The sequence below is a fragment of the Trachinotus anak genome, unplaced genomic scaffold (genome assembly GCF_046630095.1).
Source record: "Trachinotus anak isolate AG129_WGS33_773 ecotype Australia unplaced genomic scaffold, CSIRO_AGI_Tana_v1 ptg000028l, whole genome shotgun sequence".
In the NCBI taxonomy this organism is placed as follows: domain Eukaryota; kingdom Metazoa; phylum Chordata; class Actinopteri; order Carangiformes; family Carangidae; genus Trachinotus; species Trachinotus anak.
Genome location: NW_027273879.1, coordinates 11549831 through 11575487, shown reverse-complemented (window position 1 = coordinate 11575487; position 25657 = coordinate 11549831). Strand labels below are relative to the sequence as shown.

Genomic DNA, 25657 nt, shown 5'->3' with positions numbered 1-25657 from the left:
TATGTCTGTTATGCAGCTGCGGTGCCTTCCACTATGACATTTTATTTGTTTTGTTCGTAAGATGTCACTATAATAGATAGTCTATCTTGAGACATTTTTTTTTTTCTTTCAAGAGAAATTATGCTCTAAAGACAACGTGATATTTGAGGGCGTATGGGCCTCCGTGGGCTTCAGATGAGTTAATTTTGAATTAAAGTTTTCAATTAAATACTTATCAAGAAGCCAACCATCACACACCCTGCCAGCTTGTCGCCTGTCCCTATGCTGGTAATTAGGATAATGGATGAGTCATGGTTCACCTTGCCACAATATTTGTCAGTCGCATTTGTGCATCACATATTTACATATTTATGGAATTTATATATTTTTTATTAATGGGGGCCAATTCGTCCGCTGATGGTGCCTTTTATAGCAGTGTGTGTGCAGTTGATCATACATAAGGGTCCGATTACATAAGGGAAACCGGCTCTGGCTGCAATTGCACAAATTGCACTGTAATATTAGCCAGGTCAACTACGTCACATGGGAATTTTATCTGCCTGTTCCCACTCAAATTATGCCATTCTTCCAAGTTGCCATTGTTATGTATTGCATCCTTTTGCAGATGCTTTTATGTCTTTCTATTTATTGTTTACAATAAAGCGCATCTGTCTGTGCTGTAGTTTGAGAAGTTGTTTTCACATGTCCAACAGACTCGTAAACCAGTTCCTGATTTTAGTATTTAAATTGCATCATCTCTAAGTGTCGCCAATTGACTAAAACATTAGAAATGTGCACACGCCAGACAAGCTGGCGTGGAGGAATGCAAATTCTCACGTTCATTTCACTGTTGATAACATCCGTGAGCGTGAAAGATGACATATGCAATGTTTCTATGTATATGCAACATTGTACATGAAGCCTCAAGTATTCTAGCTGTTTGGTTATGTGTGACTTCATAGCATCCCCATTACTTACCCAAACGTTTGTTTCATGTGTGTGTGTGTGTGTGTGTGTGTGTGTGTGTGTGTGTGTGTGTGTGTGTGTGTGTGTGTTTTCACACACTCTATAGAGCGATGTTAGGAAAGAAAACCGCTATTGTTGCAGACATCCTAGAAGCTGTTGTATTAGGTATGTGCTGTAGGTATCCTGTATGCTGGCAAAGTAAAACAATGTCAAGGCCATTTTGTGGTTTAACAAGCCAGGACTCCATGCTGAATGTGGTAATATTTGTAAAACTGCTGCCTTTGTTTTCTATTTATTGTGAGAAAACATATTTCCTTTTTATCTTTATTGCATAAAGGTTTTAAAATTACCCACAAGACAAAAACACAGACACCCACAGCTTAGTCTGAGGTTGGGATCAAACCTTCACTAACTTTGCCAAGACCCCACTGTGTGAAATTGGGCCTGTCTGGTTGTAAAATGGATCATCTATAGGGTGGTAGTTTGAGCAGCTCTGTCTTTGCAAGGGGTTGTGTGTTTGTGTGTTTATACTGAGTGCAGAAAGAGGGGGTCAGTAAATGCTGCTGTGGTCCATCCAGTCTCTTAATGTTTATTGGTCCTGGAAGATGCCAAAGTACCATACAGTCGCATGCTTTATCATAGTTATGACATTTTTACACAGACACACATATTTCTTTTTCTTTTTCTCTAGTCTTTCTTTCTTTTCACTGGCTGTGGATTTAGTCTAATCCTACAGGTTTAGTATATGGACTTGAATGGATGAATCAAACTTGTCTGGAAACCAAGGACAAACTAGATTATTAAGACATACTTAGACCACTGTGACTGCTATCATCATCACCACTACTGCTACTGTTCTGTTAACTACTATTATCATTGTGCTATTACTATAACTGTGTTATTATTGCTGCGACCATTAAAACTGCCACTACTGCTACTGATGCTGTATTATTACTATATTATTACTACTACCTGTGTTGCTCCTCTCCACTTTCCAGTTTGGTCAAAAGTTTGGTGTGTCTGTAGAAGAGAATAGACGACTATCAAATATTTTCCCAGTGGTGGATGAAGAGACGGGTTAAAGGAATATGGGCCAGCTGTTCATAGTTTCAAGAGATGTCATCAGGCTTTTGTTCAGACACACACATTACAAACACTACCTACCCAGCACCATAACACACAGCCAGGCTTATCTTGTGACACGTTGGCCACTTTGGTCCGTCATCTGGGGTGTCTTTCATCGAAGGGGGAACTCCAGAGTTTTCCATGAGAGTTGCCAACGAAACCACCAAAAAAAGGTCTGAGGGGAGCTTGACTCCCTTGAGATCTGACCTAATAAGGTGTCCTGTATCTGGTTGGTAGGGGGTCGTTGGTGAGTTTACTTATCTCTGCAAGGTGATGAAACTTTACTCATTTCTGTTAATGATAGAAATATGGCCTAATCAAGAAGAGCTTTCTTTCAAAACCACGATATCAGTGAAGGGTGAAGGAAAGGATTAATACAAACAAGAGGCAGCAATGAGGGGAAAGGACATACAGATAGGAAAAGAGAAAAGATATCTGTCCCCTCGTACTCCCGCTCTTTCCCTCCCTTGCCCCCTCTCGACGATGATGTAAGTGTTGTCTGACACTTCTGTGGTATCTTTTTGTGGTGTGACCTGTGTATCTGTTGGGGTGGTAGAGAGGTGACTGAAAGAACAAAGAAGAAAGGAAGAAATTGAGAGACACTGGCTTGTTTAAAAAAAAAAAAAAAAAAAAAAAGCATAGTGGATGTGTGCGTGTGTGTTTTTGAGAGAAAAGTGTCTTCAATGGGATTCAGGTATCAGCTGGATAACCTCTTTGGTGTCATGGGGGCCTCATCAGAACACACACAAAAGAGCGACTGACACAATGAAGGAGGGAATGAAAGAGATATGGGGTTTCACAGCCGAGGCAGAAAAAGGAAAACATCAGATCTTTTCCCTCCCTTTCTCTCTCTGTCTCACTCACTTTCTTAGTGTTTGTAAAACTACAAAGGGAGAAACACCCGAGCCCCTTATTTGGGCAGCACTATGTCATAGAAGGAATGTACCACTACACTCTGTGTGTGTGTGTGTGTGTGTGTGTGTGTTTGTTTGCGTGCACGAGTGCGTGTCTGTTTGGGTGTGTGAATGAGAGGGAAACAGCAGCAGCCAGCATGCCTCACTTGCCTACCTACCTGAGAGTCTTTGAACACTCCCCAGCTGTATGGTGGCCCATTCAGTGATCAGTGGCTCACATGAAGTGTTTGATCACACAGTCTGAATGGGTATCTGAAATCTGTATGTTATCCAGGGACAACATATGCTGATATTTTGGGCTGGTGTCTTACCTCAAATTAGATGTAGACTAGGGCAGCCCCTAACATGCAGCAACAGTCTCTCATTTTGTTGCCCACATCGGGCTGCACGATTAATTGTTTATAAGTCACAATCTTGATTCACACCCCTATGCAATCTCAATCTTGCATGACAACGATTCTGCCTTGTTTGCATTAGGAGAACTATCTGTTGCATCAAACCAAGTGCTCCCCTTGTTATGCCTCGGTGCCAGGGACAGCCAGGGCTGGAGGCACATTGTTTTCGGCTTGTCCGTCCCATTCTTGTGGACATGTTATCTCAGTAACGCCTTGATGGAACTTCTTCAAATTTGGCACAAACGTTCACCTGGACTCAGGGATGAAATGATTAGATTTTGTTGGTCAAAGGTCAAGGTCAGTGTGACCTCACAAAACACTTTTTAACAAATTTTTACTTTTTAACAAATGACAGGACTGCCTTACACCACATGACAAACTATACACACGAAGTGGGGGCAGATTTGAAGATGAATCTAATGTGTGTGACAGTGGTCAGACTTAAAGATATTTCCATATTGAGACTGAGATTTTTTTCAGATATAAAGACAAAACAAACTTTTGTAATGCCCCTTTCAAAGTCAGAATTTACAGTTTATAGATGCATCAGTTGTAGTTCAGTGATCCAGAGGGCATTCTTGTCACCATCTTTTTGACCCATTGCTGACCCATCAGTAAACTAAGCTAACAAAGAAAAATGGAAGAGGGCATTAGCGGGCAAGGCTGTGCTAATCGGATAATCGTAACTCCTAAGTACACAGTAGTATATGGAAGTATTTTGAGTTCTTGTCGTAGTTGGCGAATTTACCAACAAAGATTAGGGAATTTTTGCCAGGTTTGGAAATAGAATATTAATAGTAAGTACAGTAATTTTTATATTACTCTTTTTTTTAATTTACTGTTCAACTGTTTATAAAAAATATAAATGTGGGTGATATATATTTTTTTTTCAATTCCAGTGTATTCAGCCACTGGAATGTGTGTAGAGGAAATTAAGACAATCTTCTATATATATATATATATGTAAAACATACTGGTGTTACCAGTTGATATGACACACATGTTTTTGTCCACATAGAAAATGCAATGAAAAATCCATGAACTGACTGTGCTGTGAGCTTAGCCAGCTTCTTCTGGGCCTCCACAGCTTGTGGAGCTCAGGCTACCTGAACACAAGCTAAACACAGAGTGCCCTACAAGATAGGGATCAAAACAAGTAATGGTCCACTTGAGCAGCAAACTGCTATTTCATGTTTTCTCTCCTCTGATCAGAGGGCTCGCCACTTGTAACCCATATGGCAGCACACAGATGTGCCAGAGGCAATCAACAAGACACTGACAGACTTCACAGATGCCCTCTCAGGAGAGCAGCTTGTTGGCATCTTGTTTGTGAAGCCAGTTTTTCAGTTCTGGTAGCGCAGGACGGTGACTCACATCATCACTCGAATGAAAGATCCTGGTTTCACTTCATGAAAAGTACAAAATCCAGACAGAGGAGCTGCTGTATATTGACACAACACTGGATCAAAAGTTCAAAATGAATTGTTGGTGAGAAAAGATTAATCTTTCAGGCCTCAATTATTCACTCTGTGTAAGCTGAAGCATACAGTACATGATACTGTATATGCAGAACATCTCTGTGGTTTCACAGAAAATTCTGACTACTAACAAATTTTTAGATTGTTTATACATGCGCAAGTTGTGATGTTGGTATTTTCATCACGGCCCTGAAGGCAGCATAATCAGGATTTGTTTGGAATGCTCCAGAATAAACATGGCTGAGGGAGAAAGTAAAAAACTTGTAAAGTGTGATGAAAATATTACACCACAAAACACAAACCATATTTCATTTCAAAATCAAGCTGAAAAGATCATTTTTTTTAATTCCTTTTGGTGTTGCTTCATATATCATTATATCATCAACCCACAGATTGACCAATCCCACTAATCCTGTTACTCCAGATAAATAGTCTTCTCCACATATAGTAACTTCCATTAAGCTATTTGGCACAGTAGGTATAAAAATATGAATTTGGGAGGGACTGTATTAGTGGAGGAATCACAGTGGGATGAGGTTGAGGGGGTGTCTCAATGATGTTTATAGTATTATAGTGGATAGCTGATGATGGTGTTGAACCTTGAAACCCTTGTGATACCCACATCATCACGTGAGTTGGGACTTTTGAAAGCACAGAAAAAAATTTGATGTGGTTGTGGGTGTTTAATGCCCGTGTGTGAGGGATAGACAATAGATAATCCGTCCCACCAGAGCAGACAGATGAAAAGATAGAACAAGAGGAAACAGTACAGGGCTGTCTTGTCCTTGTTTGAATTTCTGGAACACACAACAAAGAGCTAACCGCCACCTCCTTTCTTACTGAGGAGATTAATGCTCATACACACAGTGGACTGATTTATTTGTTTATTAAGTTATCACATGGATAATCGTTTTAACAAAACATTGGTCGGTACATTGGTAAGAGCTTTAATTTATCCAAGTCTCTTTTGTTTCTATTCTACCAATGTCTCACCTACTTTAATCAGCAAAACATAATCATCTGGGATTTATTTCGTTGAATGAGAATATTAGAAAGCGTTGACATTAAATATGCTGCTATGAACTCAGCTCCATGCAGACTGCAGGCACAGATCCTGTATAAAACAGCTAAGATGCTAAAATAAAATATCCTCTAGGGCTGCAGCTATTGATTATTTTAGTAATTGAGTATTCTACCGATTATTCAAGGAGTAATCAAGTAATCGGATAAGAACTCTTATTAAAGAATAAGACATACAAACAATATACTACATATTATATACAGCACAAGATATTACCAAGACGTATGTATGTTATGACAGTAGCAGAAACATAGTAATATGAAATACATGGGGATGATAAATGGATTAAAATCAATGTGCACAACATTAACACTAACAGTCTCAGTAGCAGGTACATATGAGGGGAAAACTTTATTTATTCAGTCAACACTGCACTCCTTAAAGCAAACTAAACTATCGCACTGTACTATAGTGCGATAGTTTGATCATTTTTTGGGCAGAATTTACTCAGATGGCACATCAGCTTTTCTACAGCGCAGCACATGAAGCAGGTCTGCAGACTTCTTTTGATGTGACATTTCCCGCCATTAATTGTCAAACAACATGGTGATAACAGACAAAAACTATTTTAGTCGGTGTATAAATACATCTGATTTGACAGTTTAGACTGACTCCAAACAGACAGTAATAACAGAGAGCAGTTAATTCCCTGCCAATTGAACAGACTTGAATAATATATGACAGACTTTGACACAATGAACAGATTACAGGCAAAGAAAAATAACAGTGGTTACATGGTGCCAGACAAGAAACTAATTTTAAATCAATCACTCAGATAGGAGAAATGCAGCGCCTTGCAGATGTTTTCAGAATAGTTTTTCAGATGTGTCTCACAACAAATACAAGTCAGTCTGTCCTTTGGATTATTCTTAGTTAATCAATTCCAAAACTTAACAAAAAAGCCTTTGTAAAAATAAAAAATGACTTGTGTTTCTCTACATCATGAGTTATTAAGTTTTAATGGCAAAAAGAATCTCTGGTACTCATTTTGTTTATTCATGTTTCAACATTGGTCCTAATAATACTTTAGAGTATTACAGAGGTTTACAGGTGTTCAAATTGAAAACGATGCGAAAATAGTAATCAAGGGGTTGCATTGGTGGAGCTGTGTTGCTTTGGTGCTGGTGAGACAAAATATGATTGAGGAAGGCTGGTGGAAGGCTATGTGTTTGAAGGATTTAAGTTGGGAAGTTATCATGGCAACTATCATTTTGTGATCAAAGTCAAATCGAGCACATTTGAGTGACCGACACAGACATTTTCTACCCTGGCCTTTCCCCCAAGAGGGTTTGCAGTAGTATAACATCACTGTACTTCCGTCTATGCTACTTGAAGAGGAAGGTCAATCTTTACATGACCACAATACATTGCATGACAGGCAAAAGTCAACATGAGCTGACTGACCTTTTAGCAAACTACTGTTTACTGGTCAGGACAATCTAGCACAATTACACCATGCTTTCTGAAGTAACAAATTGATTTATTACATTGTTACACTGTGTGGTACTGAAAGAGGGCATGATGGTGAAGACAACGATGATGATGATGACTAAGAGGAAGGGCGCCTCAAATACAGACACACCAGAATACAGAAAAAAAACTGAGGCAGAAAAAATTGGGATAGAAGGAGGGGAACCCCTTATTAGCTTGACAGTCGGATGAGTCACCTCTTGGAATGGTAATAAAAGTTAATTTAGAGAGTTTTAGCGAATCTCTGATGTGTTTGTGAAGCCAGGGCCACACACTGCAGCAGCACAGCTGTCTGCCAAGAGATCACTCCAGAATAGGAAATATTAATAAGAGACCATGACCTGCCTGTGTGTGGACGTGCATGCAAGTATGTTTCAAAGTGTGTGCGTGCGTGTGTGTGTGTGTGTGTGTGTGTGTGTGTGCGTGCGTGTGTGTTTAGAGCTGTGTGATGTGTTCAGATGTGTGTGTATATTACAGCATCAATATGAGATGATACTCAGCTGTTGCTGATGAAGATGAGCGGTGGAGAGTTGTACAGACATAAAAGACAGAAGTTGTTTGTTTTCTTTTGCTTTATTACATTTATTTATTTACATTTTATTTATTTATTTAAAAATATATGATATATAATGTATATAATTTTTAAGTGGTTGGATTGTTTGCATTAGTGTGATTGTACACCATATCTGAGCTCTTAGAGAGCTGGAGACAGACTGAAAGCAGAGCAGTGTTCAGTGTTCAGCAGTTCCAGTAATATTCTTTCACATTTGGTTTATTTTTTATGTACAGATTCAGTTCTGGCTCTAGGGATGACAGTGTGGGCTGGTCAGTCAATTGGTCCAGGCTACAATATCTCAACAACTGTTGGATGGATTGCAAAGAAATTCATTCACATTCATGGTCCACAGAGGACAAAGCCAACAGACTGTGGTAATCCGATTACTTCCAATCTAGCGCCGCCACCAAGTCAAAGTTTTCAATTATCCCGTCAAATATCTGCACATCCAATAGTGTTATTGGATGGACTGTATGCAATTCAGTTCATCCATTAGCTTTTCCTCTAGTGCCTTCTTTATGTCAAAACTTTAATATGCCCAGTGTTATTTGGAAAATGTTAGTAAACTCAGATGGTGAACATCATAACTACTAAACATCACCATCTTAGCATTGTCAGTGTTGGCCTGTTAACATGCTGCTGTTAGCATTTAGCTCCAAGCACCACTGTGCATGGCTCTAGACTTAGTTATGTTGTTGCCTTAATGTGTCAATCATGTGAATCATTTTGCTTTGCTTTGGATCCAGAGAAAACCACAAGTAGTACATCTTTAAAATGGATGCACTTAATGAATTACAACCTTAAAGTTTGTGTTTTGGTATATGCGGAAAAAACCTGACACATGAAGCATGTGAATCTGCACCTTACCATACCCAGGCTCCTGAAAAGTCATTTCATTATTTTCCAGCCTGTTGGAGTCTTTCCTGAGAGGGGAAATATTGTTCTAGTACAATGGGTGTGCATTTGAGTTTGATTTTGAGTGTGGTTTGTCTCGGTGCCTGATAAAATATGCACCGAATCATGGAATTTCTCTCCAGTGTCTTTCCTGGTGATAGGGTGAACTCAAAGACCACAATCGATTCTTGTTGGTCTTATAATAATTCTTGAGACCAAAGCTACAGTTACACTTGTCTTTGCAGTTTGACTTTCCGGCACAGAAATCAGATTTAGCCAAAATAGCTATTGAATCTTCAAAGCCAGATGCGGAAGTGGTCAAATTTGCATTCAGCACAGTCTGCATGCAAACCACTGACAATGCACAGAGCAAGTAACACAAAGAGATGGGGGATGAGTAAAAACGTATGCAGACACAGTAAGATACATTTGGTCACATTAAACACACATAGCCATTTTGAGGCCAAGTCTGGATGTAGAGCAGTTTCAATTAATTCAGTGTGAGGTTGCTCAATCAGAAGGTTATGACTGTAAATAGGATATCCACCACAAAACAGGATCAACATGTGTTGTTGCTATGATTTTTCTAGTTGTGTCAATGAGGCAGTCTTTCCAAGACCGAAAAACAAGATACGGGAACTCTGTTGATAATATTTTTAAGAGACAGGCTTTGAACTCTGTTAATAGACAAGAATATGATATTACACTGTATGCGGTCATGGAATTGATGTACTGTATGAAGACTGACAGAGCCAAAATATGATGGAGTTTGTACAAAGTCTAAGCCTTGGAAAAACACCATTTTAAATCTAAATTAAGAGTGAAATAGGAGATCTATGTCATACTGTCCATTGGCTCAAATGCATGCTTTAATATTTCCAAAGGTGTTCCTGTTTACAAAATGCCTTCAGATATTTGTAGATATTAGAACTATCAATAAAGTCTAATTACTAATGGAAGAGACTTATGTTTTTTATTTGCTGCCAACTAATTTTTCCATCATCTACTCACATCAGTCTTGGATGTTCATTCCAAATTTTCCACACAGGTGTGTGTGTTTGTGTATGTGTGTGTGTGTGTGTGTGTGTGTGTGTGTGTGTGTGTTCGTTCCTGTAAGGGTACTTCATTTTTGTTTCTGAGCAAAATTGGCTGTGTGTTTTGAAACATTACCCCTCACACCCCGGTATGCACATGGATTGCTCCACATGCCAGCTCATCACGAGGCCTGGAGAAGGAGTGTGTTCTTTGTGTATGTGTGTGTCTGTGGCTGTGGCTGGGTGCACGCTGATGTGTGGGTGTTCCTTGATTGCCCTGTAGTCTATGAAGGTATAAGGTTAACTACCAGTGCAGCATGGAGGGAAAGACTACCCAGGAAGGTGCATCATCATCATCAAAACTGAGCTGATGACTTCATGATGACAGCACTATGAAATACTGACTTTGTACTTTAATCCATTTTCATCTGTTTCTGTGCTCTCTTCCATGTCCTTTGCTGGATGTAATAAAAAAAACAAAGCACATATCTATTTATACAAGAGCATGAGCACATTCTCTCACAAAGCGATAGTCTGATAGGAAATTTGGCATGGAATGGACAAACAAAGGTTTGTAGCACCTACAGTGGACAATTTGGCACTAATTTCAATGTTTGATTGTGTTTTCCATCCCAAATAAGTTTCTCTAACCTGGGGTTTGTTATGATCATCTGGGTACTTGTGTTTTGTCCTGTTAGACTTTTTATTTCTTTCCTGTCACCACATTTCCAGATCTCTCATTAATACAATTTTATTCTTACCAATAGGAATTGATGGCCAAGACTAAGAAAAAAATGAAGGACAAGTTTGATTATTGAAAACAAAACAAAACAAAAAAAACCAAAACGTCTTTCCATGGTATTTCTAGGGTTCTGATTACATGCGGGTTAGGTCCAAAAGAGCTTAACAAGACCAAGAGAATTTATTGTTTCAGTGAAAACGAGTCTTCAGAGTTCAAGCACTATCTGACCGTTGGCTCAATGTCAACGATCTGATGATAAAAAGACAAAAAATGAAAAACTCTCCACTAGGAAACGATTGAGTATTTTACTAACGTCAGAGAGTGTTACTACATTTCCTCCTTTTATTAAGCAACGTCCATGTTTTTGCGTGTGCATGTACAGTGTGTGTGTGTGTGAATACATATGTGAGTGTGTCAGTCCGTGGGTGTGTTTCCCTGAACAGCTCTACAGAGATCCACCTCTAAAACAAATAGAGCCGGAGGTCACAGTTAAAGATGGGCCAAGAGAGACACCACAAAGAGAAGAGCAGAGAGAGAAGTGTCAAATAAACTCGCTGGCCTCCAACATCTTGTTTATCTATCAGAGTTTACTTGTGACTCACTCTGAATATACTTTTTTGTTGCTTGAATGTGTATGTGTTTGCATCTGTGTGTATAAGTGTGCATGTGTGTGTGTGTGTGTGTGTGTGTGTGTGTGTAGGCACATGCTCACGTTTGCTTGTGCGACACGTGCACATTTGTATGTACATTTACAATATTTGGTTATTTTCGTGCCTTTTGTGTATGTTGTCAGTGGGTGTCCCCAAATGGAAGTGTTAGGAAGTATACACGTGCAACATATCTGTGGTTAATCTGGGGTGGCCTATCTGCCACTGCTGCTATATACACTATTTCAAAGTGTGTGTTTAGTTTTGTTTTCTTGCTTCAGCTACTGCTGCTGCCTCACGTGGTTTAAAAAGAACGTGTCACTGATGCATTGTCGGTGTTTTCTCTCGGCCTAAGGAGAATAGCAAGGTCACCTATTCTACCAAAATCTGTCTGTCTCAGTCTTCTCTACAATTTTATATTTATACATATCTTTATATATCCACATATTTATTATGGTATTTTATTATTCAGTTGAATACCACGAAAACCCAAAAACACCATACCAACTTATACTGTTGGCTTTAGTCTAAAATAGTTGTTCTCAACCTTTCTTCGCTTGTAACCACTAAAACTGAAGCAATGTTTGCTGCTTCACATTATTGTCTGTGATCACTTTGGAGGCTGAAGTTTGTGGTGCTGTTGACAAGTGTTTCTATTATTTTGTGCCCCCCATTCAAATCAATGAGGGTAGGCGATGTAAGAACAGCTCTTTAATGCTGTTTCAGCACAAACTGAACATTATAACCTTCATGAAGGAGAATTTATTGTTGTGTTAGACTGCATTAGTTCTAACTAGGTGATTGATTATGAGGAAAACGTCAGACTGTGGGTTTGATTGTTTCTTCTTCTACTGTAGGTTCCATGGTAGATACTTTTCTGCTACTTTCCAGCTTGACCTTTCCTGTCTTTAATTTACATAATAAAACCTGTTCTCAAAGGTCACACACTTCAGTGTACCAAACATGTTTTGGGACACTTTAGGCTCAGTACTCATGTGCATGTGTTTCTGAGTGGCACAGAGCTACTTTGGGGTGACTGTGTTAACAAAGGGTGAATCATCCCACCCCTCGCTGGATTGTCTCCCCCACCAGGGACTATTGTAAATATTTGAGAGGAACTGTTGACATGAAGATAACACTGACTAATGGATATACAAGCCTGGACTCAGGAAAGCACTGATGGGTCTGTGGGAGTGATGGAGAAAAGGATGGGCGGGAGAGATATTGGAAGGAGGGAAGGATGTGGTAAAGGACAAAGAGTAGAGGAGAGGAGAGTGGGAAATGTAGAGGGGAGAGGAGTGACATAACAGAGGAGAAAGTTGGGGGAAAAAACAGATTGTGTGATTGGAAAAAGATGTGACAAAGCAAAGGCAGGTGGGAGAAACAAAGATGGACTCTCATACACTGAAGAGTGAAATTTAGCATTTAGTGCTGATTTTACATCAAAAACTCTGAACAAACAACCAAAATAAACACTGTAGTCTGTCCAAAACAGCAAAGTCACATGATCCGATGAAATTAAAATGAAAATTAAACGGATATTGTTCAGTTGTTTCTGTCACATTTTCCAAAATCCTGCCTTTTGAGTGTGTGCCACAGATTCATTTTGATCAGTGGAAAAGAAGTGAAGGGAAAGAAGGAGGCGGGAAAGGGAAAACTTTCCATTCCAGCACTGGTGTTTAGTTTGAGATTATATCAATATTGATAAAACTGTCTGTAACACTGATTTCAGGCAGATTACCTTTACTATCCTGAGAATTGAATAACAACAGAAAGGAGGTGACTGCTGCTATCTAATACACAACTTTATACTAAGCCTGAATGAAAAAAGTCTGTCTCCTGGATAACAATACAGAGTCCCGTTTGTTTTGATTATAGAGTTAGAGATGTAGTGATGCTTGCAATTAAATTAAAATGATTACAATGACTTTTAACAAAAAGGTCAGAGCAGAATTTGGTCTGAGATTAAGTTAAATCCAAACAAATGGTTGGTTCTCTAGTTGAAAGTTAAGTCTGTTTTTTTTTTTTTTTCTTTTGTTTTTTTTTGGTTTCGGCAAAATTTTACTGGAACCAAATTTTGAGAAATGTTAAGATGTAAGCACTGGAGTCCAGTTTCAGGGTGGATTCTTCAAAAGCACATCTGACAACATGATCATCTATTTCTGCTGCTGCACACACACACACACACACTCACACACACTCACACTCACACTCACACTCCATGTTGGACCACATTCATCCTGTCATAGTACCAGATAATACACAGCTGAAAGCCCCTGCAGGATCAATTCCTCTTCAGGGATGGTTCAGGGAGTTCAGTGAAACAGCAGGTTCTAGCTCGAAAGTAAAGGAGATCCACTCCGTCATCCTTGAGCTACAATTATTTGCATTTGCAGGCCATAAAACTCAGCGTAAAACTCATTTCCTTGCTTCCAGTTTTCAAACTGAAAAAGTATTCTGATGAAATGCCAGGTGAAGAACTTGCTGAATGATGCATAAATTTTACATTTAGAAATGCCTAGTTTGGCCCCTCATCAATGAAACCATTCCCTGTTTTTTTTCTGATTCATTAGGCCTCTGGCTGAACAGATTCTAGTGGATGTTCTGCAGATTAATGTCCCGTAACAAAAACGCAACCTTTTGAGATTTAGGGTGGCTTCTCCAAGACCAAACAGCAAAGCAGAGTCATTATGTTGTTGGAAACAGGCACGGTAAGCAGCAAAAGAGGAGTCAAAGTTTTTCCCTTAAAAGGAGGGAAAAAAACTGTCAATGCAAAGCAGCATTCACTTTTATCCAAGACTAATATGCATTACATTTGTAGGATGGTGGCTCTCTGCTCTGCAGCTTTATTCTTTATGGTGCTGTTTCTGTTCTAGCCTGTTTGTGTTCTTTAATGTCACTGCCTCTAACTTGACTATATCCAGGCCTGGATAGAGTATTTGGCTGCCAAGTCTATATTATATTGTCATACCGTCAAAGCATGTGCTTTCTTGAAAGTTCATATCTGTATGTGGCCATACAGTTTTGTCGTGCACTATTACCGTACATTTATGCTCTTGTGTATATCTGCTTTGTATCCATCCTGATTGTTTTGCAGTTTGCGTGGTTGAACAAGTAAACATGCCATCCTTTTCATCATTTTAGCCAATCAATAACAAGATGCAGCATCACTGTAAGCTTCATCAAAACAGACCAGTGGTCCAGCACGAATGACCATTTATTTTTTCTGTCAGGTCAGTTGATGTGATGTTTGTAGAGAAGGTTGTCAAGCTTTCTGTCTTGTCTATGTAGTCATACTAATCAATAAGCTGACTAATGGTAAAATTGGCTTATTTAAATTAGATTAAAATCATGCCTTTACTCAAAAATTTACAAAACAACTATATTTAATCAGATTTAGTGCCAAATGAGTTCAAACAAGCATGCATTGGCTTTCTGTAACAATGGAAAATACAATCATTCTCCAATGCTCCAACCATAAAAAGGGCATGTTAAGAATTCAGAATATGAGTAATGCCAAGTTTCAGTCAAATAACCATCATGGCAAAGGGAAACCACAATTCAAGACATGGAATCTCAACAAGCCATGAAGAATGTAGAAAAGTAAGACAGTAAAAAACATAGACAAAAAGTCTACAAGGAGAAGGAAAGGAATCTTCAGAGGAGGTCTAAAAGGCACTCTGCCCTGTTTTACTCTAAAAACACATATGTTGGTTTAGCAAAATCCTGAAGGAAATGCATTTACTGGGATGTTACTTCATATCATCAGGGAATTATCCTGACGTTTACCCCAATACCCTAACCAAGGGGTTTATAGTCTCACACTGTGGCCCCACTGAGACAAAGTTGAAACAATTCCCAGTGTTTTTTGCATATATGTAAACTGCATATTTGTTTACATTTTGGCTGATTACTACCATCAACAGTATGCTGAATTAGCTATTAGTTGTTTCTGTTTGCAATATAAACATGGATACAGAAAACTAGGACTGGATTACTTTGATACTGAAGAAAACTTAAACATGATGATTCTCAGGCAACTTCTTCACTTTTAAGCCATGGTCTTTGTCTGATTTTAAAGCAGATTTATGGATGTTTATTAACAAGATTGAGCTCTAAAGCATGGACTGATAGTGAATGCCACAGGATCTTTCTTTAATGTCTTATTTGACTATCAGTCATAAAATAAAAATAAATGAATAAATCCAGGAATGAATATGTGTCTAAACTAGCTAACCCTCCAAATTAAGGCTTTGCATACTGTATGTGTTGCCTTTTTACTGGTGGGACTTTCCAGTGTATTATGTTTTTCCGCTAATGTTGTACTATTTACTCAAATCAATTCTTCTTCACCGCCCTAAAATAATAGTTGGTAGTGGCTGGAAAGAGCAACTTCCTGTGTAGGCTGCTGTTTTAGAGCAGCAAAGAAGAATTGTTTTCTGAAAAAAATGTCAGATTGGACTGTAGTTGTTGATAACTGATGCACTATTTTGGCAGTATCAGAGTCATTTGTGATACTAGTATCAGTATCAGAGCAGCTCTACGAGATAACAATGTCCTGTCATGCTGAATCTAAAACTGTGTATCATGTCTGCTGAAATTTGATTGATGACTCAGAGAATGTTTTTGGTTTTTTTTGATGCAACAATTGGGTGCTAAATGTTTTTAAAATGCCTTAAATGCCTCAATGAGCCTCTGCTGACCCTGAATTAGGAGGCTGTGTTGATATATGGGTGAAAATCAACAGGCCAAACTAAGTAACTTGTGTTGTTTTCAGGACACCAGCATGCACCTGTTCTTTTCACCTTACTACCTCATGTCTCAGTTTTATACCACATAACACATTCATCACAGTAAAGAAACATTTATTTGATATGATTTAGATACATTTGGACTTCATTGTGAAGGTATAATGATACTTCATGGTCTGTTTACAACTAACCAGTGGCCCTTTTTTAAATGGTAAAAAAATACAGTTACTTATTCAGTTTCAAATGAACACACACTTTTGGCATGACTTACAAATCATCAGCTAAAGTTCCTGTCAAAGAAAACTTTGGCACATCATTTATTTTACCATGAAATTAAGAATTTTATATGCTGCTTTGATTTTATCAAGCTCCAAATTTGATTAAAATCAAAGCAACATTCACGTAATTCACAGTGACTCAGAGAGACGGTTAGTCAGTGTGTCATTTAAGTGGTTTAATTGAATACAGCATCTGAGCTGTTGCCCAACTTGTTGTCAGTAAAGTGCCCATGTCTGGTTAAATGTGTGTTCACGTACGTGTCCGTGTGTGTGTGTGTGTGTGTGTGTGTGTGTGTGTGTGTGTGTGTGTGTGTGCGTGCGCGTGCGCGTGCGTGCGTGTGTGTGCATATGCTCATGCATTTGCTATGTTAAGTGTTCCAGGAATCAAACTGAAATGAGAGGGGGGAAAAAAGCTTGAGCACCAAAGGACCTTAACTACACCCTGGAGGGCAAGCACTCCCATGTCTCCTCCACATGTGTACACACACACACACACACACACACACACACACACACACACACACACACACACACATATGCACAGAGCAAAATAACCTGTAGCCTGTAGGTGAACCCCAGACAGAGCTGTCAGCTGCCTGTAAAGCCTGACTGGAAGTGAATGAAACACAATGACCCATGTAGAAAGATGCAGGCCATCCTAACTTTAAGTAGACCTCAATCAGATATTTTACATGCTGTAGTATTATTTTATTATTTTTTGACTGTTTTCACCACCAGTGATGAGATGATGATCAACTTGCTTTTATAGGAGTTATCTAAAATGGTTAATTTCCTCAGCACCATTTGACATTTTGGATTGGAGACAGTTTGAATCAATTTGTCTTTAGATTTCGTATTGTCATTACAAACTATTTTAGTGATAAGGTAGGATATATTAAGGGTGGATGACTTTGTTATGGTAATGGTGTTTGGTATGGCTCAGAAACTTTAAAGATAAGCATGAAAAAAAATGTTGAGCATAGTAGGATGTTTCCTGCTGTATAATGATGTAACAAACATAAGAAAATGACATGACAAAAAAGTGTTAATTAAAAGTGTAATTGAATGATTTATTTAATGTGCTGTCTTATCAAAGATGTGTCAGCAGGTGACGTGGAGGTCCCTGTAGTCTGACTCAAGATGTCTCCAGCTTATTATAGTGTTGCACAGAATCTGTTTGAACGTGCGTGTGTGCATGTGCCTCTGTGTGTTGTACGTTCGTGTGTGTCTCTTTTGGTCAAGGTAGGAGTGTGTGAGTCATGCTGCGTACAGCTGTGGTCCAGATGAAGGAGGCCACCTGCTCCCTCCCTCTCCTTCATTTTCTTCTTGCCTCCATCATTTACACGTTCTCCGAGACATACAAACAACCTCCAATTAGGCCAACCTTGACTCGCTCTACGCCTGGACGCTACACACACATATGCACACACTCTCTGCCACCTCACATTTGGCATGTGCTCATGTTGATGCACTTTGTGTCTGTAGAGACAGAAAAAGAGGGGCCAGGGGAGTAAGGAGGGAGAGAAGTAAGAAGACATTTGATTCAGTTCATTTGAAAGCACTAAATTTTCTTCAGTGCTTCATTGTGTTGTTAGACAGGGATTAATCCCAGGACTTCAGAAAAGATACTGCCCAAACTGAAATCCCAGACATAATTCTTCAGAAATCCTCCACACCACCCCGGCTGACACTGTTGTGGTTTTTGGCAGGGCTGGTACTTAAACTTGTGATCCAAGTCATATTAGTGCAAACATGCCAAACAGTTGATATCCAACTCGGCAAGGCGGCTGCTTCACTCAACTGCCCGAGGAGACCTTGCATTTCCAAAAAGTCTGGAACAAAAATGCAAAAAGGGGAAAAAACCTTTTTTAAATTTTTTTTTTTATGGATATTCTTGCATCTCTGTACAATTTGTCTTATATAATATTTTGGCTCGTTCCCAGTATTATGAGACAATTTCAGCTTTATGTTGAGCTGAATTTGAAAACCTGTGTTACCTACATTCCCATAGTCACAAAAACTGTGAAAAATATGAATGCATATGAACAGTGTTACCATGCAGAAGTGAATTTTCTTGGGCACTGCCTCACACACGTTATCCATTCTATCAAATCAAACTTTTGCATGAATATTTTCTCAGTCAGGAATGACTGAATGCTTGTGGTTTGTGTGTTTGTGTCTCATTCAGTCACGGTGGTCGTTGGTTGGACCACACGAGGTGTGTGTATGTTTCTGTGTGTGCGTGAGTTTGGAGACATGTAATGTGTTGCTGTGTGTTGCAGAGGTAAGCGTGCTTACTTGTGTTTGTGTGCGTGTGTGCGTGTTGTGTAGCGGAGGACCATGTCAACCAGCCATATCAAATCTGGGGATAAATATCAGTCATTGCTTTGCCTAATTTCACCCAGTCAACCAACCAATCAACCTGAGTTCAGTCTCTGTCCTGATTGGTGGAGGGGATATGATCTGAAGTCCTGTAGTTTATGCTAATTATCCAGCATCCTGTTCTACTTGTGTTTTATCCTAGAATTGGTTTTCATAGATCAGGTCTGTATTTTGATCACCTATTCTGTCTTTAGGCTTCAATGTCTGATTAAAGTTAAATATTTTGCTTGTCCATGACTTTGGTCATTTTGCTTCCATTTGGTTTAATTCAGCTAAGAAAGCAGAATGGTTTGAGTAAAAACAGCCAATTTTAACACAGGCATGGTCAAACATCTACTCTGTCTCATCTGTTCCCTCATCTAAGCTTCACATCACCCTTGTCATAGTGTAGGCTCCAAAAACCAAAAGGTAAATTAGATAGATGTATATTGTTTTTTTAGCCCTTTTCTGTAGCCTATTTAATTTTCTAAATAGTCTTTGCTTATTACATTTCTACATCTGATTTATTTTATATTTTATAGTATTTGTGTTTATATCTAGGTATGTGAAGCTATCATACATTTCCTCTTATGAAATTATACAAACCTAGTTTAATTCATCCATCAGCCGTTCCACAAACTACAAAAATATTCTTTTGATCATCTGCATAATTGTCTTTTAGGAATTCCATATTCCAATCATTTAATACCTGGAAAGATAAGTTAAGATGTTGCTTTCATTAGCTGAAAATATTACATCAATGTTTTTTGATTAAGAGTTGAGAAAATATCATGTGCAGAGCTGAATGAAAGTCATGGAAAGTCAATGAATAATGTTAAAGACCGCCTGGTCTTTTGCACTCGCTTCTGTGGACACAGTTTTTATAAAAGTATATCAAAACGTTTGGTCTATAAATGGTATTTCTGTGTTTATCCCTGTTCTCCATTTCAGCCTCCATACATTCCAGTCAAATGAGGCCTCCCATTGGACCCAGTCAGTAATCAGCCCACTGGCTGGCTGCTGCTGTTCTGTAATAATATTCTAATAAGCAGTGACTGCTGCTTTGATGAAGGCCTGCTACTCCTACTACTGATCTACTGAACTTACTCCTACTTAGGTAATTAAATATAGCTGAAACAAGGAAATGGACCACCAGCTCTCCCTGTTTCTGCTTTTCCTCCATCCCTCCCTTTCTTTCACTCACATTTTTCTGCTCAGTCTTCCTCCTCGTTCTCTAAGTGTGTGCTTTTTATATGCCTTTTCCTCACATTTCACTGGTTTCTTATTCTTTCTTCTATCGTCCTTGGTCTTTTTTTTTCTCTTCCTCTCTCATCTCTTTAATTTCTTATTTGTTATTGTTTCTCAAGTCTGATAGAAGCCTAGTGCTGAACTGCTGCTCTGATCTCACTCCTACCCAGGCAATTAAATCAAGAGAGGCAACAGTGGGAACATGGACCACCAGTGGGAGGATGGAGAGACAGATTTTTTTTCTCCTCCTTTTTCTTTCACAAATTGTCTGTGATTATCCATTTCTATCAGTTTTGATTTTAAATCATCTTTTTTTGTTGTTGTCTGTTATCCTCTGCCTTTTGTCTGGTTCTCTGTTTTACCCTCTCTTTCTCTTTCTGTCTGCCTGTCTCCTTCTCCCCTCCCCCTCACTGTCTTGATTGACTTGTGTGGGTGAAACAGGCCAATTTGTTCTCCCGAGGTCTAAAATTACCTGCCTGTCTGTTTGGATGTGGAGAAGCACAGATGATTTCTGCTCTCCCATCAGGGACCACGGCTCATGTCGTTCTGAAAATCAAAATCAGCATTGTTTGTATAGCTCTTTATACAAGGTCTTTCCCGAGGGTTATTTCCTGAAATCATATCAAAGTTGTTTGCATTAGCTTTTTGCCCCTGAAGCCCAGTTGTACAAATAAGAGCTGTAAGAACTAACAGCATAGATGCCAAAAAATGAATTATAAATTTTTACTGTTGGAAGGGTCAGTTACTATTTCATGAAATTAATGAAGTGTATTTTTTGTAGATTGTGTGCTTCCTGATTTGGCATGATTTTGACAGCATTTCACACGAATACAGGTGGAATTTACTCTAATCATCATCCTCATAGTGTATTTTGGTCCAGTGACATCCCAGTAAAATGGTAGTGAGTGTATTTGGCTCTCCATAAAGTGAATGATGTCCAAATTAAACAGAATATGTAGGTAGGGATGGGTTTGATTGTATTTTTCAAAAATGGTCTTGGCTCACAGACCACAAGTCTCTGGAGAATACGCCTTTTTCACAGAAGAAGTTTTAAAATGACACATAAGGAAAAGCAAAATGAATAATGAATGAATTTCATTTAGCTGCTTCAGTTTCAGGCTCCTGGTATTGTGCATGCTGACTCACCATCACACGTCACAGCTTACTGGGACACTTGAATAGAACAGAGCCATCGATAATGTTATTAGTAGCACATGTGCTTTTCCTGCTATGACGAATCAAAATGTCTGCTGCTGTGAAAAAAACCCATCACAGCAGTGCAGAGTTGTAAAAGACCACATGTCCATCGCTTGTGTTCTTTGATCAGGGGGCAGAGGGCGAAGGAGCAATGAATAAATAAGTCAGTAACCACACTCTTTTGGAAATGTCAATAAAGCATTTGATATCCAAACGCTCATGATGTGTTGACCCATGATGTCACTCTGCTAGTTGCTACAATCCACAAGCTAACAGTCAATAGATTTTGGTCATGGCAGCCATTTTGATAGATAAATCAAATTGTAATGTCATCCATCATGTCATCCATCCTGTCATCCATCATGTCATCCACCACTAAGTGTTCCAGTAAGCTGTGGCAGGAAGCCAGCGTGCACAATACCAGGACCAGGCACTAGCTCACCCAAAGTGAATGCAGTCTCTTTTAAAGTTATCAATTACACCTGTGCTTTTCCTGCTGTGGTGTTCCTGAATGTCCACTGTGAAAAGGGTCTACTGAGGTTGTGTCTGATGGACAGGGTGAGGGTCAGGGTTTTTTTTTTTTTTTTCCCACAGTGTTGGCAGGTGTTATCTAGCTCTATCCTCAGCTTTTCATGTTTACAAAGTCACTGTCTTTTGGCACAGTATGAAACCACTTTAGACACAAATGACATTTTAATGAAGTCTAAATCATAGTGGTCTTTCTGGTAACACAATGTTTAGTAGGTAATTAATGATTCTACAAATATTGTGTCTTGTGTAAATGTTATCACTTCTATGGTACGAGGTACCATGAGTAGACCTTAAAACAACCTCCTTTAGTGTACACCTCGCCCCGGTTCTTCTGTTGAGAGATGGTTTCAAGATTGCTGTAAATATGACAGATGAAGTGCACCTCGGCGGAGGCTTAGGAAGGTGTGAGTGAGTACTTTTTGGTCTCATTCCTAGCAGTGTCTGGCCCTTGTTCAGCTCCTGTTTCACTGTTCTGTCAGCTCTCATACTGGGGGTCTGGAATTAAACAAAACAAAACAAACATAGCACAGATTCCACCGTGTGTGTGTGTGAGTGCGTGCGTGCGTGCGTGCGTGTGTGTGTGTGTGTGCGTGTGCGTGGTTTTTAAACTTGGCTTTTCAGGGGTCATTTTGGCTATTTCTAGATGTAATTTTTTGCACACACGCAAACACTCACACAGATACTCAATAGCCAGTTGAAATAACATTGTCTCTGTGTTCTAAGAGGTGTATTAATATTGGCACTGCTGTCTCGGATTGGGGAAAAAGACAGCAGATATTTCTAGACAGACATTCTAATTTTACAACTCTGCATTAAAACTCATCAGGGCAGGTTTTTCTTTTTTTCTAGCCTCCAAAGATCAACAGTTATTGTTTTTTGTGTGGTTTTAGAGCCAGGATTTTGTGGCTACATCTTCCAGTCTCCAGTGGGCCTGGCCTTTTGTGCTGATTCTTTGTGTGAGGAATACTTTTCCACCTCACTAGCTGTGCCGCTCGCCTGTTTTCCCTGCTCATTCTTTGGATGGAGAGAGTGTTTTTTCTTTGTCAGTGTGAACATTATTTCATTTCTCCCCCAGTCTGCGGAGACTGTGGTGAGGTGGGGTGACCTGAACTTGGAGCAGAACATGGCTGTGTGCGCATGTGTTTGTAAGTGCATGTGTGTTTATCAGGGTTATCGTTTGTTATTCAAAATTTGAGCTTCTATTCAAACATGACAATAAAATTGAATATTTGATCTGTAATGGTCAGATTTAATTCAAAATTCACTCTGTGTAAGGGCAGACAGACTGTGTCCCGGTTGTGTCTGTAAAATCTGTTGCATACCCTGTCGCCCATCAAACTATGCTATTGTCCTGTTTGAAAAACATAACAGAGGAAACTCGTGACCTTATCCCGAACAGATAATCATGACACCAAACCATCATCCAGCAAGTAATGTGGAAGCATTTTCTGTTCAATGCAATAGATGGAAAAATTACAATCAAAGGTATGGCTGCATGCTGCTCTTTTAAACTGCCCTAGAGTAACGTTACCACAATAACAAATCAGAAGTCTAATGTTGGCTTGTTGCCGAAGTGAGTGGACAGAACAACATCAGCTCTGCAGAGCAATTTCACAATTTGGATTTTGAAGGAATTCAATTAAATCATGTGTAAATTATCATTTGAAAAATGTGATTTAAAAAAAAAAAGAACATTTTTACTTCTATGTATATGTATGTGTGTATATGTGTGTGTATATATGTGTGTATATATATATATATATATATATATATATATAATATATCGCAGACTCACTCAGTAAGAAACTTAATAATTACACCTATTTACAGAATATCCTAGGCCAGATTTTCATAACTTAACTTATAGTTTCAAGTGGTTCTTTACATTCAAGTCATGAGATCATACGGTTCACATTTCACCTTGTTGAATATCACTTTTGGGTGTCACCATAACCAAATGTACCGACTGGTATCAGCATTTCTTCTCTTACCATATTAAGTACTTTATTAATGGTTCTGGTGATGTTGCTTACAATTAACAACTCCGCCTCTTTCACATCAGTGTGCTTGTAGCTGTATAGGTAAAACCAGAGTTAAGTGTACCAGTTGATAACCAGCTTTGTAGCACAGGTTATCCAGGACAGTTAATGTTAGGTTCAGTTAAGCCAGATAACGAAAAGATATTCTGGTTACGTTGAACTTGCTTCGTAGTTGAGTCCTCTGGTGAGGTGATGAAATACGATCCAGCAGGACTCATCTGAGTGATAAGTCCATTAATTAAAAAAAGAAAAATTCAGTCGTCAAAACAGAGGGTTACAATACTTCCTCTGACTAATACTAGATAAACAGTCGAATCAAGCTGCTGACGTAACAAACAAATCTGCACACATTGCTTTGCTAGATGATGACGCATTGTGTTGTGGCGAAAGTTTTGCTACATCAGCGCCTCTTGTTTACAGTAACTTTGGCTTTCAGCAAGAAACACAACTTTTGAGTTTAAACAATAGTCTGGCGTATTCATCAGTGAAAATCCATAAATATGACAATGACGAGCCATAAGTGTGAGTCTGCATCTGTGGGTACATGTTTGTTGTCCCTCCTGACTCTGCGACACCAGGCTGTCTGATTTCTGTTGTATTCCTCAAGCAAACACCTCCACACATTTCCCCTGAGGTCCCAATAAAGTTGGCCGCTAATACACAGTTTATTAGTCCACAGAGCCGCTACAAACTCAGATTCTTTCACAAGTGACTTGTTATTGTTTTTAAAGCTCTGTTTACTCTGAACAGCCCCTCAAACCAGCCCCTCTCCGGGCTGCGGCCCAAAAGCTTTATTAGCTAGATGAGTGTTGGGTGGCCAGATCTGAAAGCGTGACTGTGTGCGCTGAACGTGTGTGTGCTTGGAGAAAGTAACTGTAACAGGGAGTTTATATATTTATGTGCTTGCCTGCTTGTGTGTATCATATGTGTGCATGTGTGTGAGTGTGTGTTGAGACCATTTTTGACCAGATGCTGTGGTGTGGTTGACTTCACCTCTTAAAATGTTAGTGGGGAGGTGATTATTGCATTATTTCTTTGTTTGTTTTACAGAGTCTGCAGCGCAAACAGGTCTTTACCTCAGTCAGCTATGTTTTCACCTGCTGACAGGTGCGATGCAACAAACAAAATAGTTACTGATGTTATTATTAGTGCTTTTGATGTTTTACTCGGTCAGAATGGGAAAAAAAATGCGCAAAATATGTCTATCACAAGATAGATACGTTACAGGCAATAGAAGAGTCACCACACTTGCCATTGCTAGTTAGCATAACACTTGCTCTTATGGCAGCAGGTAGTTGACTGTTAAAATGTCTAAAGCTGCAGTGTGTAATCTTCGTGGTTCAGATAAAATGAAAAAAATGAAAGCAATGTGAAAAAAAGCATTTGTTTCATCTAGGGATGATCTGTTCAACGTGGACCACTATTTAACAATAAACTGTGCACTATACCAGTCATGGCCACATTAAGCAGAACATGCTAAACACCAAAGCTGTGTATGGGTGGCAGACGAAATGCGTTCTGGAGAAATTCCAGATAAACACTAAAGTTGTAGCTGCCACAGTAGACAACGCCGGTGATATGAATATTGCACTGAAGAATCTAAAGTTCAGTGCCATTACAAAGTGATGTGCCAGATTCAGAGCTGTCGTGGTGCGGCTGAAGAGGTCCGCCATAGGCAAAGCTGTCCTGCCAGAGTAGCAGCGCCTTCTTAGTAAGTAGTGTAACCCTAAAAAGTTATTTGTTTCAAACATCCTCAGCAATGTAGATCCAGAGTAGTAGTAATTCAAAATGTGTATTTGTGTTCCAGATCTGCCAGAACACACCATGATTCTGGATGAAAATATTCAGAAATCCCTCCAGGAGTCCACTTTGATGGACCCTCACTTCAAAGGCAAACTTGGATGTGCTGTTGCTGATGCCAGGGACAGGTTGGAGAAAGCAGCAGTTGGCAGTGCAACAGAACAGGTATTT

General features: G+C 39.2%; 1 long non-coding RNA gene across 1 annotated transcript in view; it reads left to right on the top strand.

The window, feature by feature from the left end:
• LOC139611104 (uncharacterized) overlaps nucleotides 1-25657 on the top strand; it is a 31950-nt gene that overhangs the window by 4095 nt on the left and 2198 nt on the right. The window contains exon 2 of the long non-coding RNA XR_011686261.1: nucleotides 25494-25651. This is a non-coding gene — a long non-coding RNA (uncharacterized lncRNA). The remainder of the gene's footprint in view (nucleotides 1-25493; nucleotides 25652-25657) is intronic.